Source organism: Meleagris gallopavo, chromosome 2, assembly GCF_905368555.1.
Source record: "Meleagris gallopavo chromosome 2, MGAL_WU_HG_1.1, whole genome shotgun sequence".
NCBI lineage: Eukaryota > Metazoa > Chordata > Aves > Galliformes > Phasianidae > Meleagris > Meleagris gallopavo.
Genome location: NC_139405.1, coordinates 90,574,119 through 90,590,804, shown reverse-complemented (window position 1 = coordinate 90,590,804; position 16,686 = coordinate 90,574,119). Strand labels below are relative to the sequence as shown.

The following is a 16,686-nucleotide window of genomic DNA, read 5'->3' as shown; positions in this document are numbered from 1 at the left end:
TCTGAAGAAAAATAGTACCAAAAATTCTGATAGTTTACAATTTGCATTCACATTTCCTGGGTTCTTGTTTTCCTGATCATCTCTCCTGAGAAAAAAAAACACTCTTAGTTTGTGCTAGTATCCTTTACTATAGTATATCAGAACTTTTCTGTGTAAACTCGAAGAACAAAAGGTTATTATTCCTAGCTTTTAGTGTAACAAACGCCATTAGTAACGTATTGATACTGTGAAAGACTACTGGGTTAATTTGAGCCACAGCCAGATTCATTTTTATGATTATATAACACTTCAGTAACGATTGTTTTGCATCACTTGGTAGAGCCGACTTTGACCACTGAGCTATTTGAATCTTATGGGACTTGCTTCTTTACACTTGTGCCAGGTAAGAAGCAGTGAGCAAAGCAGTATGTCCCAAATCCCAGGAATAGTTCTGCGCACTTTCTCTTTCTGCATTTCCTATGTTGCTGTAGCTCTTTTGAGAGTAGTGCTTATTTCATTTCTATTAGTGGGCATCAAAAAAACCCAGTAAATACAGCCAGCATTAGTTTAAAAATGATAAACAGGCCACTTCCAAAGCATAACAAAACAATAACCAAACAAAAATAAACAACCACAAATGCATTCAGAGAAAATGCAATTGCCTTCATTTTACTAACGTTTTATGGAGTAAAAACTTCAAGGTTATAAGCATAGGAATGTAAGCTATATGTTCCAGTTTTCCTTATACTTATGGTAATGTCTATCCTTTTGTTCCAAGCCCACCTGCTCCAGTATGACTGAATCAGCAGAAGTGTTTTTGTGGGTACAGTTCCGTTCTCATGGGACTGCCTCCAGTGAATGTTATCACCACCCTCTTCTCAAAGCAGTGAGTGAAGGGTGAATTTTACTCTTAGACACTAAAGCAGAAAAATACTGACCTTGAGAACTAACATTTCTGAGCAAGGTTTTCTATAAAGAAAAGGTAATCATCTGCTGTATAATATATATACATGTATATATGTTGTATAGACATAGGGCACTAATAATTGAAGATGAGCTGTATATTCATCAGGCCATCAGCTGTATGTTGTGAAAGCAATCCCAGATATGAGCACAGACTGGCAGAATTAATCATTGAGAGCAGCCCTGTGGAGAAGGACTTTGGTATCTTGATGACAAAAAGCTGGACATGGGCCAGTAGTGTGCTTTTGCAGCCTGCAAGACCAACAGCGTCCTGCTCTGCATCAAAAGAGAAGTTGCCAGCAGGGTAAGGGAGGGGACTGTCCCCATTGTGAGGCCCCATCTGAAGTACTGCATCCAGGCCTGGGGCCGCCAGTACAGGAAGGATGTGAAGTTGTTGGAGTGGGTCCAGCGGAGGGCCACTGAAGATGATCAGAGGGCTGGAGCACCTCTCCTATAAAAATAGGTTGGGGGAGTTGGGTTGGTTTAGCTTGGAGAAGGCTCAGAGGAGACCTCACTGCAGTTTTCCAATACATGAAGGCAGTTTACAAGCAGGACAAGGGACAGATTTTTACATGGTCTGAACAAGGGAAAAATGCTTTAAACTAAAAGAGGGGAGATTTAGGTTAGATATTGGGAAGCCTTTTTTTACTCAGAGTGTTTAGGCATTGGAATGCGTTGACCAGAAAAGCTATGAATGCCCCATCCTTGGCAGGGCTCAAGACCAGGTTGGACTGGGCTCTGGGCAGCCTGATCTGGTGGGTGACAACCCTGCCCATGGCAGAGGAGTTGGAACTAAATGATCTTTTATGTCTCTTCCAACCTAAGCAATTCCAAGATACAATTCTATGATTCTCCTAATTTGCTTCTGCAAAGAAACAGTAAGATAACTATATTAACTAAGAAATTGTAACAAATTGGGACAATTGTTTCCTTTTGTCATTATATTCCTGTATGTTGAATTTCTCAGTTAAATACTCATCCATGTTAGTTTTTAAAGGTATAACTCAAATGTGTATGTGGTGAGTGTTACTAGATTCACTACTTTAACTGTTTATTTGTTAATAGATTTTCTAGTAATAACATCTATGCTGTGACTCAACAAAATGCTAAAGCACATACTTATATGATATGCATGTGATTAAATGTGGAGAGGTTGCTGAATTGTGTCTCTATTCAGTGATTCGTGAGTGTGTATTAATCACTGAAAAATAATAAACTGCAGAGTGACCATGCTCCCACAGGACATCACTGCACTGAGTCAAAGAGCAAATACTCACTCCTCCCATTACACATCAATTTTTGTGAGTCTTATTCTATGTTGACATTATTGTGCAGATACTTTAAAGGAAGGCTTATTACTTTATTTCACCTCTGATGCTAGTTGTCAAACCTGTAACTGCAGTCTGCCTTTTGATTTCCGTACTTTTAAGGGTCAGATTTCCTACAAAAGATGCCAAGTGTTTGTTTCTCAGTACAAATTGTTCTTAATCTATGTTACGCAGGATGAAAAGTGCACAACACAAGTGAATGAAAATTCCAGCACTGACAAGTGGACCAGCATTCATGCTATTTTCTTTTGAATACATCACATCTGTGAACTTCAATGAGCGAAGTAGGAATTTTTTCTTTTGTTTTGTTTAGGTGGATAGGAGGGAGCTTTGCAACATTTTTCATTAGTAACTCAGTACAGGGAAAAAATACATTTCCTCATATGATCATGTACATAATTTTGCTGCTTCTGCTTTCATTTCATTTCATTACAACCTTGGAATATAGCAAGGATTTTTTAATGCCAGTTATGCATTTAGAAGCCACACAAATATTCAGTTGCACACTACAATTTACTGAAATGTGTTTCAGAATTACTTGTGCACAATAATCAGACCATTTATACTTAAAAATGTTGGCTGATATTGATACAGTATTTGGGGTAACTCAATAGCATTTTGGCTAGAGTAAACAGTAAGAGAAGTGAGTGGCAGAGCTCCTTTTTATTTTTGTCAGGACAGTTGTTGGAACAGGCTTGAGCAACTTCATTGCTAATTCTAGATTCTGATTTGAAGAAGCAGAATTCAGTTCTTGCAAAAAACGAATTGCTGGTGTTTACCAGGGATAAAGTAATGTCAGTGCTAAAGTGTCTGAAGGCTGGATGACCCATGAGAATAATTAAAATGCTGAAACAGGAGCATATGCCAGTGGAGATGGCTCGCCTCGTAATCAGTTGCTCATTCTTTAATGTTTTTAGTAGACCAGGCTTGTCAAGCAGACTGATTATATAGTTCAGCATTACTCGTCTTAACCTTTTGTTCTTGAGAGGTGACATTTCCTTGAAAGCAACATGAAAGGAAGAACTAAAAATAAACAGGCTGAAAACAACCTATTTTCCATTGGATAGCCAAGTCAGCAGGAAAAATAACTCATTTAAAACTACATTTATTTTAGCTTACACTTAATAAAGCATACACGTAAAAGCTGTGTTCTTCCACTTATCTACCGAAAAAGTGTTGCCTTATCATTCCACCAGTTCTTCTCTTTATTTCTCATGGAAAATAAGGCTCTTGAAGCATCAAAAAATAGCATTTTTTGTTGTTGTTGTTTAACTGTCAAAACTTAGTAACTGTGCAGTGCCAGTACCCATTGCAAGCCTTATAAAACCCACAAAACATACAGAGTTGAAGGAATGAGTAATGGCTTATTTTTATGTAAGTACTTGACATGCTCTTCTGGTACATAGCTGAGAGAGGTCCAAATCATCCCCTGCTCAATTCAGTCAGGTGTCCTTGTACCTGGGACAGTGCTCTCTGCCACTCCAATACTGGATCACTGAGGAAATTTCACTGGGATCTGTGAAAGTAATTCTGCATTGTACAAAACACTTAATTGACTCATAGCAAAGAGGCAGGAAATTGCTTTTTTTAGCAAGTCCTCTGACTGCTAAATTGCAGAGCTCTTTCTGATCTGAGTAGCATTTTGTTAATTGTGCAAAATGGAGAAAATGTTCATCACAGAAGCAGAATCTGTGAAGAAATAACTGACAGCCTTTTAAAAAGTAAGGGCCTAGCATCTCTGTGTGGCAGCTGTTTGACTTGCAGCTCTGTCTCTCAGACTGTAAGTACGTTGAGCCTCCATCTCTGTTCCTCCAAGTGAGGCAGGTTGAGACTGTCCCTAAGATCATGTTAGATCTTTGATGACTGCCAGCTCTGTTGACACTCTTGGGGATTCCCTAGGCACAGTTCCCTCCACAGCTCATGGCAGTGTTGGAGGAGCATTGCCTACTGAGGACCGAATATCATTAGGATCAAGTGAGACTGTTGTATAGGTTTTTGATCTCTCTTTTTACCTTTATTAACATGAAAAATGCCCTTTCTGTGGAGACATCTTTTTGTCATCTAGCGGTACATAGCGGTACATAAACGTTCAACTGGTAAAAGAATAGAGCAACCATAAAACTATCTAAGAGACATAATTTTAACAGCAAGGTAACATCATCTTGCAGATTAAAACTGCCCTGCTGCTCTTCCATTTGTATTCTCCAAACTAGGCTGCAGATATTATTCATTCTTTCCTCAAAAATCCATGCCAGCAGCAAATCTGTTCAAGTAGAATTGAAAAAATGATACTCTGCTAACTGAGACCTATCCTTGCTTTTCCCACCATCAGCAACATCTTCCCAAATGACTGGAGCTTGCAGCAACCTGTCATATTATTCATATTCAATGAAACACTGACAATAAAGATAAATTCTGATCTTAAGATGAAACTATGATTTCCATAAGAATGCCTGCTTGTTAGGAAGGAGATGTGGGCAGTCACTTGGTGTACTGAAATCTATACTCCCTGTGCTATCAAATACTGCTAAGCGCACAAATGAGGCTCAGGCATCCTTCTCTGTTGACTGTCTTTGCATGAAAGACTCATGCAATACAAATCTAGGAAATAAATATTCCTAAAAATAACCCTTCCTTCTCTCTTTTTTTCTGCCATCACTTGCAGTTGTCCATCAGGAGTGAACTGTCCTATTTCTGTGTCTGCCTGAATTCTGTAGTGTGCTGCTACCTCAGTAGTGTGTTGGGCTAAGATATGATGAAATTGACTTAACTTGGGAAAAACATGCTTTCTCTGCAGTTTTTAGGCCATCTTTTACTTGGCCAGAGAAAACAAGTAGAAACCTCATTCATCTTGGCAATTCTCCCACTGAGAGTAGAGCACTCCAGGGTTACAAAAGCATAAAAGATACCTTTAAGGTATGATATCAGATAATTTTAATTGGTATATTCTGGTCCTAATATAGTGAGGACTTCAGTTTCCCATTGCATATGTATAGGTGACTTCTTAGCTGTAAATAAATTTGAAATTAGATAAAGCAAACATATTCTAAAAGCAACTCTATGTCATAGTTAAATGAGTAATAAATTATAAAGTACAAGGGAACTTCCTTGCTAGTTCAAGATCCGCCACAACTGGTACACGGGGTATTTAATTCACATTGAGAAAGGTCTTTGATATGAGAACCATAAATGGAAATAAACACTTAGGATGTTTCTTCTTCTTTTTTTTTTTAAGAGGGAGGCAACTTTAATACTTAAAACACCTCTCATTTACTCATAATTTTTTGAACTGAATTTCTTGTATGTGTGACTCCTCCATGGTAAGACAAAGCAGACCATTGGGAGTTCTGTTGCCGATTCCTGGTACAAAACCATAAACTTTCATTTTTAATGAAATTATTTTTCTTCTAGCAAAGATACTAGGAAGGATGTGTCTAATGGATGGGCTTCTCCAGTGCACATACAGATATCAAAATCTTCAGGATCCCCGTGCTTCATATGTGAACCTTAAATCCAGTTCAAGAGTGGCAAAGAGAAATAATGCTCAGGATTCACTGGCATTTGTCTTTTATAGATTATTATTATTATGTATATAATATGTACTAATTTATTGTAGCATTTAATTAAAAAGAGTTTATGTGGGAAGCCACAGTATAAATGTATTTCTCAACACTGTCCCAGACAAAAACCTGAGGGACCAAGTTATGGCTGGCTTCACGGTGTGTGAGTGAGGTGAAAACCAGGAGAACATCTCATCTTTCCTCTCACAAAACCCGAGGAGACCAAGACATGACTGGCTATGTTCAGGAGCACCTGGGCAAGATGGAAGTGTGGAGAGTCATCCCACCTCTCTTCTGACAAAATTTTAAGGGCTTCACTACTGCCCAGTCAGACACCGTAAGCCCCATCCACATTGGTACCACCAAGTCCAGCCCTCTTCTCAATTGCTAGTCACTTCTACATTCTCCAGCATTGCTTTCAGGGTGCCCTTGAGTCAGGAAGGTTTTTTCCCTTTCTACTTCTGTAGCTGACCGTTGCAACATGGCAGTGTCTTGCCAGATGGGGATTCTGCTCTGAGTCCTGTGAACAGAGCAGGTTGGTGTTTAGGATTCAAGGTGACCTGTGATGAGGGGTATGACTTCTGCACAGGATAAATAACTGGGGAGACAAGAAATCTCTGTGGCAAGGACTCCAGCACCTGTCTCTATAGCACATGTGCATGCTGTGTGCATGCTGACAGCCCGTCAGCTGAATTCAATACGAGGAGTGTGGGCAGGTAGCCAGGGCCTCTCTGTAAAGTGTTTAAAATTCTTCAGACAGGCATCATTTTTTATGTAGCCTTGTTCTGTGCTCACTTTTATCAGCACGAGTTATGCTGCCATTTCAGTCTGGGGAGCCTCATGACACCACCACAACAAGAATAATGCCAGGACAGGCTTTTCCCCCAGAGCACCACTTCTTCAGACACTATCTTTTTGCTTATCTGTGCCCCTGTACCACAACCTCTTAAGTAGGAGACCACACAGTCTAGGCATTGCAAAGTACTTACATACTTTGTATCCAAATAGATTAAAACAGGGAAAATGGTGAATATTATCATATCATTTTTGCATTTTGGAGAATGAAAATGTGGATATTTTCCTGGTCAAATAAATATACATTGAAAGTACTAGAATGCTTTATTTGCTCAAAACACAGCTGAATGCTTAAAGATGAATAAATCATAATAACTCAGTCAAGAATTCTTTTGATATGTGGCTTCTTGTGCCAAATCACTCTCCACAGCTTACTCTTAAATAAATTAAGCAATTGCAGCCATGAGTGACTACTTTGTAACTTCTGAGAGAATAACTGCCTTTTGCTGATTCCTAGAGCTGCTATGCTTCTAGAAAGCTTTTGGGTTTTGTTTTTTGCATGTAGATGTGAATATGCTCATTATTCAAATTTAAGATTCATTAATAGAAATAGAAGCTGCATTTGTCTATTAAAAATAAATTTGAGGGAGGATGGTGCAACTATTGCATTTTAATGCTATATCATAGTGCAATATTTGACTCCATTAGTACATTAAATGTTATATATTTAAACAGTGGATTAATTTATGTTGGGGGAGACATCTAGAGGCCATATACTCCAACTCTCTGCTCTATGCAGGGCTACTTTGAAAGTTAGACCAGGTTTCTCAAGGCTGAGTCCATCTCAGTTTTGAAAATCTTCAAGGATGAATATTCCACAGCCTCCCAGGGATTTTTTTTCTCAATATCTGGACAATTTTCTTGCAAGCATTGCTTTGTATCCCTTCACTGTGTGCCTGTGAGGACTGTCTGGTTCTGACCTCATGTATTTTCACTGCAATTAGATCCCTCTTTAGCTTTCTATGTCTTTCTGAGCACGTCACCATGAGAAGACCACCATCTTCCAGAGATAGTAGAAGGACTCACAGTCATTGTCCTTGGATTTAACTCACCCATTTCTACAGGCTTACCATATTCAGCTGGTTTAAGTGATCCCTTCCTCATTCCACCTGGATGTGCAGCTTAACGGTGCAGCTCAGGGACTTGGGTGAATTCTATAGTTGCTGTAGGGCATCCAGGATTCAGGCTCCAGGCAAGCAGCAAACTTCTGAGACAGCAGAGAAGTGTCTTCGTCCTGATAGAAGGGAATATCCAACTGTTACCATCCATTTCTTCCCTTCTGTGACCTGTGGATCTGGCTCAGGCTCCTTACAGTCCTTGTAAGTGACTGCTACCCTCCATCCCTGTGGGGGCTTTTGTCCATCCCTTAACAGGGGTGATCTCTGTCCCTCTCTCCTTCAGCACAGGATGAGGCCTGCAGAATCTCCACGGAGAACCATGACCAACCTTTGGAGCATTACTGGTCTGCTACAGTTATTTATGACCTGCAAACTGCATGAGACACCAGAGAGTAAGATATCTCACATGTAGGTATTGCCATTAGGTAGGAGGAGCTCCTGCAGCTTACGTGGTAGCAGACAGAACAAGTATTTGTGAAATATTTGTGATTTCTAGTTTACAAAAGATTTATTTCTCAAGTCCAATGGCAAGTGCAAGTGAACTTGTTTGTGTAGTGCAATGATTGTACATCTGATACATCTGATGAGTTCCTTAGAAATATATCATTTGAAGGAAAGTTGAAAATATCATTGGTTCTGTCCTGGTCTTTTCCTCCCAGCAGTTTTGCAGTGTTTATTTAGAGACATCATCATCTCTCAGATTCAGAACACTTTGGCACCATTTCTTCTAGATTTTTGCTGGTGTAGATATGATCAACAGTGCAATTATTTCAACACTAAACTGATGTGTTTCCAATGAACCTGCGTTTATAATACTGAATTTAGTTTGAGGCATCTTAAGAATGTGTGAATTTTTTTAAGTACAATCAATTACAATAACTGGACCTAGAAGTCACAGGTGCATGTGTCACTACAGCAAGATCTTGTTCTATCAGTAAATAGTATTCTCTTCAGAATAGTCAAAGGTGTAAGGGAGGTTTTTGTTGTTGCTGATGTACTGTTCTCAAAGTCTAAATACCGAAGAGGAAGTCAGAAAGAAATAGGGTTTGTGACTGTTATTTTCCTTTGGCATTCCATAGGGTAAAAGCATTTTTAAAGTACTACACTGAATGACTTCAGAGCAAGATGTGTTGCTAACCTTTCAGAACACCTGATTTTTTTTCCACAAGGTTGTCTCTTTCTCTGTTTTTAGCCTGCATATTGCATTCTTATGAGAGCTATGTAAAAGGAGTATATTTTAGATGGTAACTTTTAAAATATTACACATTTATAAGTGCTTGTTAATCACAGAACAATTCTAATTAGTCATGCTAATGCAGATTAATGCTAATATGAATCTAAATTGTGTCATAATGATAATCATATTTTTCTTTCTGGTCCACCAAAAAGTGATCAAACTAATGTTTCTGTTCACTTCCCACGGTGACTTCAGTAAAAGGAATAAAAAAGAGAAAAAAGAGTTGATCTGTTCTGTCTGAAGTCCTCATAAGAGTATAACTTTTCTTGTAGGGTTGTTCTATCTTACTTCATTTTGATTCAGAGGTACAAAATAGATTATGCATTCAGTGGGGTCTGCTTACTACTTAAATGTCTCTTGCTCTTAGTTGCAAATATTGCTACAGTAACACTGCTTCTTTTGTTGGTGTCAATACTTCCTTTAACTATGGAAAGGTTTTTAAAAATTTTTCTTTTTTTTTATTGGAAATATAATGCAGTCTGAAAGAAAACACATTAGTATGGATACTATTATGTTTTCAGAATCATTCTAAGACGTACCTTCCTTTATTTAATGTTTCCTTGTGTTCAAAATCAAAAGGAGACAATATTCATTGCATGTGGTAGGATAAATACATTGATACAATATAAAAGTATTTGGTATGTGGTGAACACAATTTATTTCATTAAAGCTCATCCTTCCAACAAACATGTTTTATTTATGTTCTTGTTATCTCAATGGGAATGGTGAATTAAGGTGGAGGATGGTAAAAGAATACTCTCACTAAAAAAACCCACAAAGCAGATGAATCATTAGCAACTTCTGTTTTGACATTAAATTAGTGTGAAAGTTCAACTGTGAATATGTGAAATTGGATATTGGACAACAGCAGTCTAATGAAGTCTTGAAGAAACATAATTGGACAAGCCTGGGACAGCTCATCAGAATCCAATGAAATGAACGGACAAGTCAGCCTTCCTGCTGGGTGCTGCTCGTTGGAAGCCGTGGCGAAAGGTTGTTCATGGGGGGGGGGGGGGGTTGAGGGACTGACAGCCTGCAAGGAATGATTGAAAGGCATTACAAAGCTCCTCTGCTTTCAGCAGTGCTGGAGACACTAAGAACGGATAAGTCTTGATATTTGCTATGTGAACAGTGAGGTTTTGAATGGACTTTGCCATTATGAATGGGTTCGGTGTTGCTCTGGCACAGCACATGTGCAGGGTTGGGCAGAAGCTGGAAGGGCTGGTGATCCCTCTCATCCTGCTGCTCTCCTCAAAGTTCAGATGTTTCAGGGCTGATTTGATGAGTAGCTTCCTACTGTTGATGCCACTGAGCTTCAATCAAGACTCAGAAAGGAGCCATTGGTAATCTTAGGTTGCTTCTGAGTACTTCCAGGAGCTGAAATTATATCAGATATTTGTCAGTACAATCTCTAGATATCCTTTAAAAAGTAAAACAAAATAAAATGATGCTGGTGAGAATGATGTGCAGATTTAGCTCCCTGTAGGTTGAAACCATTGCAAACGGTACCTGACTGCCGTGAATGAAGAAACAGGGTAATGCTGTAATGATAAACCTTTAGCTTATGATAATCTATACCACACAACGGCCTAAAACAAAAATCCTGAGATGAGTATAAGGGAAAGTAAATACAGATATATAATGAAGAGGATCCTTAAAGTAAAAGCAAATAAAATTCCTTCTACACAACCTGTGTGGTCTGTGGGAAAGCAGCAATGCCTAACGTGGAGCAGTGCAGATAGCAGTGCCTAGTAGGAGCCTGCCTTTTGAACAGAAATGACACAGCACTCAGAAGACAAAAAGCCAGGAACTCACCTACTGATTCACATCAAGATATCTAACCTCTTTTCAGTATGTATTTCTTTCACAGCAGATGCAAGGTACACTTTATGGGATGACTCTGCCTAAGGAACATTTCTTTTCAATTATCAGTGCATGAGTAAAGGTCAAAAAAAGCTTTCTTAATCATTTTGTAATCTTATATATATGCCCCATATGTGTTTGACACATATTCTTTTGAATATTGCAACATTCTTGCAACCAAAATGTTTCATTTGTTAGTTGTAATAGTTTTCTGGGGTAGCAAGGGTTAGGAGGATAGGGATTTATCTCAGAGACAATCATTGGCAGGGGTTGCACATGAACACAAGGGTTGACACAGCCAAAAGGTGATATTCTGCTCTTGCGGTCTTTAGGATCACTGGATTTTTAGGACGTAGAAAGAAGGTAAAAAGCAGAGACAAAATCCCAACACAGTTTGGAACTGCAAAATCAAGTTGAAGTTCTTCCTTTCTGATAACTTTAAAGCACAGTAGAAATCCTTGTTAAATTCTGCCTTGAATTATATGCTGACTCCTGATTTGGATGTTCTGTAATTCTGGGTCTGGGAATTATTTGTCTTCAATCGCCTTACTTTTCAGCAGTGGTTTAAGGTTTAGTAAACAAATGTGAATAGACAGGAGAAAATACTATCCAGCTCACTTTCCTATCACTATTTTAACAGTATAATTGTAAGTGGAGTAGAAAGCAGTCAGAACATCTTTATCATTCAGTACCATAGAGAGGTCTGAACACAGTCATTCAGCAGATCCTTTCAAGTCAGTAGGTATCAATTTTACACATGCATTTTTTCCATAGTAGAATTATTTTACTTCACTTCTTTTGGCTTCTCTGTAAGTTTTTGAAATTGTGTTAGAGGTTAGCACTTTCTAAACTTGAAAAGAGTTTATGAGAATTAATTCTAGTCCTTGTTAAACCACTCTAAAAGAGCATCTAAAAGATGCTGAACATGCAGAGAATTAAAATGTCTTTTTTTATTTTTATTTTATTTTTTATTTTTTATTTTTTTTGTGAAATGGAATAGGCATATTTATAAAAATGTGATGTAAAGATATGTTGTTCCCCTCTGCTGCTCTGAGAAGCTTTCTGCATATTCGTAGTACATATTTAGAGCAACTAAAAATTTGAACATTAATTATGACAGGAATCATAGAATCACGGCCTGGGTTGAAAAGGACCACAATGATCATGTAGTTTCAACCCCCCTGCTATGTACAGGGTCGCCAACCACCAGACCAGGCTGCTCAGAGCCACATCCAGCCTGGCCTTGAATGCCTCCAGGGATGGGGCATCCACAACCTCCTTGGGCAACCTGTTCCTGTGTGTCACCACCCCCTATGTGAAAAACTTCTTCTAACTTAAACCTCCCCTGTCTCAGTTTAAAACCATTCCCCCTTGTCCTATCACTATCCACCCTCATAAACAGCCGTTTCCCCTCCTGTTTACACACTCCCTTCAACTACTGGAAGGCCACAATGAGGTCTCCTTGGAGCCTTCTCTTCTCCAAACTAAACAATCCCATTTCCCTCAACCTTTCATCATAGGCGAGGTGCTCCAGCCCTCTGATCATCTTAGTGGCCCTCCTCTGGACCCACTCCACGAGCTCCATATGTTCACATGTATATGTGTATATATGTTTATAAATATGTATAAGCACAGCAACCTGTATTGGAAACAAATGTGAAACAATTGTGTCCTGATCGATGTCAACTGACATCAGTTAGAAGTTTTCTTTGAATTCTGAGGAAGCTTTGCACTGACACTGTGTTCTGAGTTCAAGCTCCTGCCACATGTTGTCATGTAACAGTACTCTATGGACTGGATCAGATTTAATTTGGCTAATGCTAGGGAAGTGCCTTGACTATAAGGACCTGCTTCCTGCTGTGTTATTTATTCTATTTCTGCGCCAGCTTTAATTTAGTGTTTCAGTGCCTTAGCTCCCAGCTGGGAGCTTAAAAAACAACTGAAGGTTAAATCTTTGGCTTAATGTAATTGATACCTCTCATTTCCTCAAGAGAAAAAAAAACAAAACAAAAACAAAATGTTCAAATCCTTTCTTTCTTTTCTTTTTTGTTGTTGTTGTTTTTGTTGTTTTGTTTTTCTGCATGTGAGGATCTCCTGTTATTTTGACTTCTTCTTCTCCCATATTTTGACTTCTTTAGCAGAAATCACTCCAGATCTGACTATGATTAAGATTCTCAATCAGACTGCCCTTGTTTATGTAAGATTTCAAACCACTAAATCAGTCAATCAATCTAGTGTTTATCTGTGAAATTAAGGAAAAAAAAAACCAAACTCTGAGACATAAAGACATTTTAAGGCATAAGAGAGGGATCGTAACTTTCCAGTGAATGAGAGGCAAGCAGCAGGGGAAAGGAAAGACATGTAGAGAGAGAAAGGTGATAATTTTGCTGAGGAATGCTTGTGTCATTTTCCTTAGGGAGGAGAGGAACAGAGTGGGGAGATGTGGGAGGAGAGCGGTGTGAAGAGGCTCTTTGGGTACCATGGAGATGGGTACAGTGTAAAAATCTGTATACTGTAGATAAGTAAGTGGGAGGTTGATATCAAACTCCTACCAGCCAGAAACTGTTTTTGTACAGGGTAAACATGCTAAGGGCTGGAGAGAAAGAAGGCAGCACTGTTTTAGCCTCTTCCATGCCAGTTGCCTACCTACCATTTAAGAGAGTAGAGGAAAAGAACAAGCAAATATTTTTCAAGCTTGTGCCTTTCAGTGTGACTGTTCTCTTATCTGTATCAGGTCTACCAGGAAGGTAAAAATTGTGTTCCAGGGTGTTTCTTTTCCCAAGGAAATTGTCTTGCTACTCCAGACCTGCTTTTTTTTCTGTGTCTTCTTTCAGATTCAACCTTAATTTGATTAACTGGTGCTCATAATAAATTCATAATGCTTCTCCATGGTGCATGAATGTGGGGAAGAAAATGTGACAGATTCACTGGGAACTAAGTGCTATTTTATGTCTGAGTAAGACAGGGTGTTTTCAAGATTCAGTCTTTGTGTTACACTGCTTTGTCTCTGCTCATTCTAGGATTTCTTTGTTCTCTGCTTCTAATTTTTATGCTTTCAGTGCCTATAAGACCATGCTGTTATTTATATCCACGGCCAAAATGAAAATGCTATGGTTTGGAAGTATTACGATACACTCCTAAGTACCACTGGATTTTTTCTTTTTAAAATTCAAGAAACACTAGCAAATGATGAATGTAGTTTTCACAATTTTTTTTTTTTTCATGTTATTGTTTCTGAAAATACATGCTTCCTGCTGTCTAAATGTGAATAAGGGAAGCTAATATCTCGGTTCAAGTCGTACTCTATTCCTCTAAGTAGAATCATAGAATCACAGGATCATAGAATTTCTCAGGTTGGAAAAGACCTTAAAGATTATCACGTCCTACCACATCCTAACTATCCTACCCTAACTCTAACAACCCTCCACTAAATCATGTCCCTGAGCACCACATCTAAATGTTTTTAAACGCATCTAGGTATGGTGACTCAACCACCTCCCTGGGGAGCCTGTTCCAGTGCTTAACAACCCTTTCTGTAAAGAAGTGTTTCCTGACATCCAATCTAAACTTACCCCGGCACAACTTGAGGCTGTTTCCCCTCATCCTGTCACCTGTCACCAGTGAGAAGAGACCAACCCCGCTCTCGCTGTAAGCACCTTTCAGATATTGGAAGTGAGCAACAAGGTCTCCCCTCAGCCTCCCTTTCTCCAGACTAAACAGCCCCAGTTCCTTCAGTTGCTCCTCGTAGGGCATATTCTCCAAGCCCTTCACAAGCCTTGTTGGCCTTCTTTGGACCTGCTCCACCACTCAGTGTCCTTTCTGTACTGAGGTGCCCAAAATTGAACACAGTACTCAAGGTGAGGCCTCACCAGTGCCGAGTACAGGGGCAGGATGACTTCCCTAGTCCTGCTCACCACACCATTCCTGGTACAAGCCAGGATGCCAATGGCCTTGTTGGCCACCTGGGCACACTGCTGGCTCATATTGAGCCAACTGTCCATCAGTACACCAAGGTACCTTTCCATAATTGTTCTACTTGAAGGAAGGATAGTTTTGTAATTGCTTCAAGTGAAAAGGATTTCTACTTGGGAAAGTAATGTACTTGCTGACAGGTCTTCTGAGTACCAAAAGAGATGACAACGGGTGGTATTTAGCTGTTATGAGCATGCAGAAATTCAGGAGTATCAGCATACATGTATGCGCAGCTAAAACAACTATCCCTTGCCTCACAGGGACAGCAAGATGTGATGATTCTTCTCCAGCCCTGTACTCAGAGGCACGGACTGGGGCTTTGGCTCTGAGGGCATTAACTGTGGGACCTGTTTAAACAGAGTTGCAACAGAGTGAAGGATAAGAGCATGATGCTTTTCAGAAGTAGATAGCAGTAAGCCCGTCACAGAATCATTGAGTGGCTGAGGTTGGCAGGGACTTCGGGGCTTCTTCCCTCAGGCCCTTGAGGGACTTCCAGATTGCAGAGTTTCCCACAACTGAAGCTCTGGGGAGATGTGTTGCCCCTCAGGAGGTCCATCTGGGTGCATGTGTCAGCCCAGAAAAGTCGTGGCCCCCTCCATCTGGGTTTTGCAACAGCTTGGCTGTTGCAGCAGGTGGCCATTGTGCTTGTTTCAGTAGAGTGCTGCATTCTTGTGCTCCCCAGTGAGAAGAAAGTAGTCTGCCTTGTGCTCTCCCTTCATGTGCTGCTGCAATAAAGTGAGGACTGGTGACTCCAAGCAGCTCTCTCTCCCTGGCTTCTCCTGGGTGTTTGAACTGCCTCTCACAGTGTAATCTCCGGCACCACTGCAGAACATGGCTTCAGTGGTGCTGTTCACTTCAGAAAATGACCAGAATTATTTATGCAAGACTTTATGTTTAAATGCTTTGTCTGTAGTAGAGTTTCAAGGAGCTGTGGGGGGAAACTGTTCCCTGTGGCTTTGTGTCCAGCACAGCTTTCTGTGTGCAGACTGGCTCTTCAAGGTAAAATGGCAATAAAAGCTCAGCTTTGCAATGGCACTGTGTCTGCATGCGTGCTTTTGGGAGTAAGCACGGTGCAGCAAATTTCTTAAGACTGTGCTTGTGCTGTTGCTGTGCTGGAGGATGGCTGAGCAGAGGTGCTGGTTTCATGGGGGTTTACCACAGTTGCACTGGGTAAGGCCCGCAGGGAAGGCTGAGGCCTGCAGTGCTGTTGCAGGGCTCCGCGACTCTGACTCTCATCCTAAGTGCTAAACTTGGCCAAACTGCCAACAGCAGTCTTCATGATGAATAAAAATATCGCTAGGCTACAGTGTACTCTCCTTCCTGAATTTCTGAAACTTAATATGAGCTGTGATGGTGCCCAATGTGTTCTCACTGGCTAGAGGGCCAGCATTTTGACACTGAGGTTATGTTGGTCTCCTGTTTGTAGAAACTAGTTTTTTTTTTAAGATTTTCAGACTTAAAAGGCTACATGCTGACCTCTGAGGGAAAATTTATAGAGGACATCTTAGACCATAGCTTTTAATTGGATTTTTTCTGAGATAGCAAAGGAAAAGGCATTAAGTTTTAAGCTACGGTTTTACAGATGCTGTTAACATTGTAGAAGGTGTTAATTACAGATTTAAAAGTCAGATTGAAATGAGGTCTTGCATGCTTCAAGCACAGGTTGCTGCTGGTAGGAGCATCAAAGCTGCACCACAACAGATGACTGCAGTGTGTAAATCTGTGAAGAGGGATGGGGCTGCCCCACCTAGAAGAAAGGGCCTGTGGTGGTGGGAAGCTCCTGTAGCCTTTCTCATAGGCATCTCAGCACA

General features: G+C 40.0%; 1 protein-coding gene across 2 annotated transcripts in view; it reads left to right on the top strand.

Moving 5' to 3' along the window:
- The window catches only part of DLGAP2 (DLG associated protein 2), a 454,788-nt gene that overhangs the window by 62,442 nt on the left and 375,660 nt on the right, over positions 1-16,686 (top strand). The gene's annotated exons all lie outside the window — the stretch shown is intronic.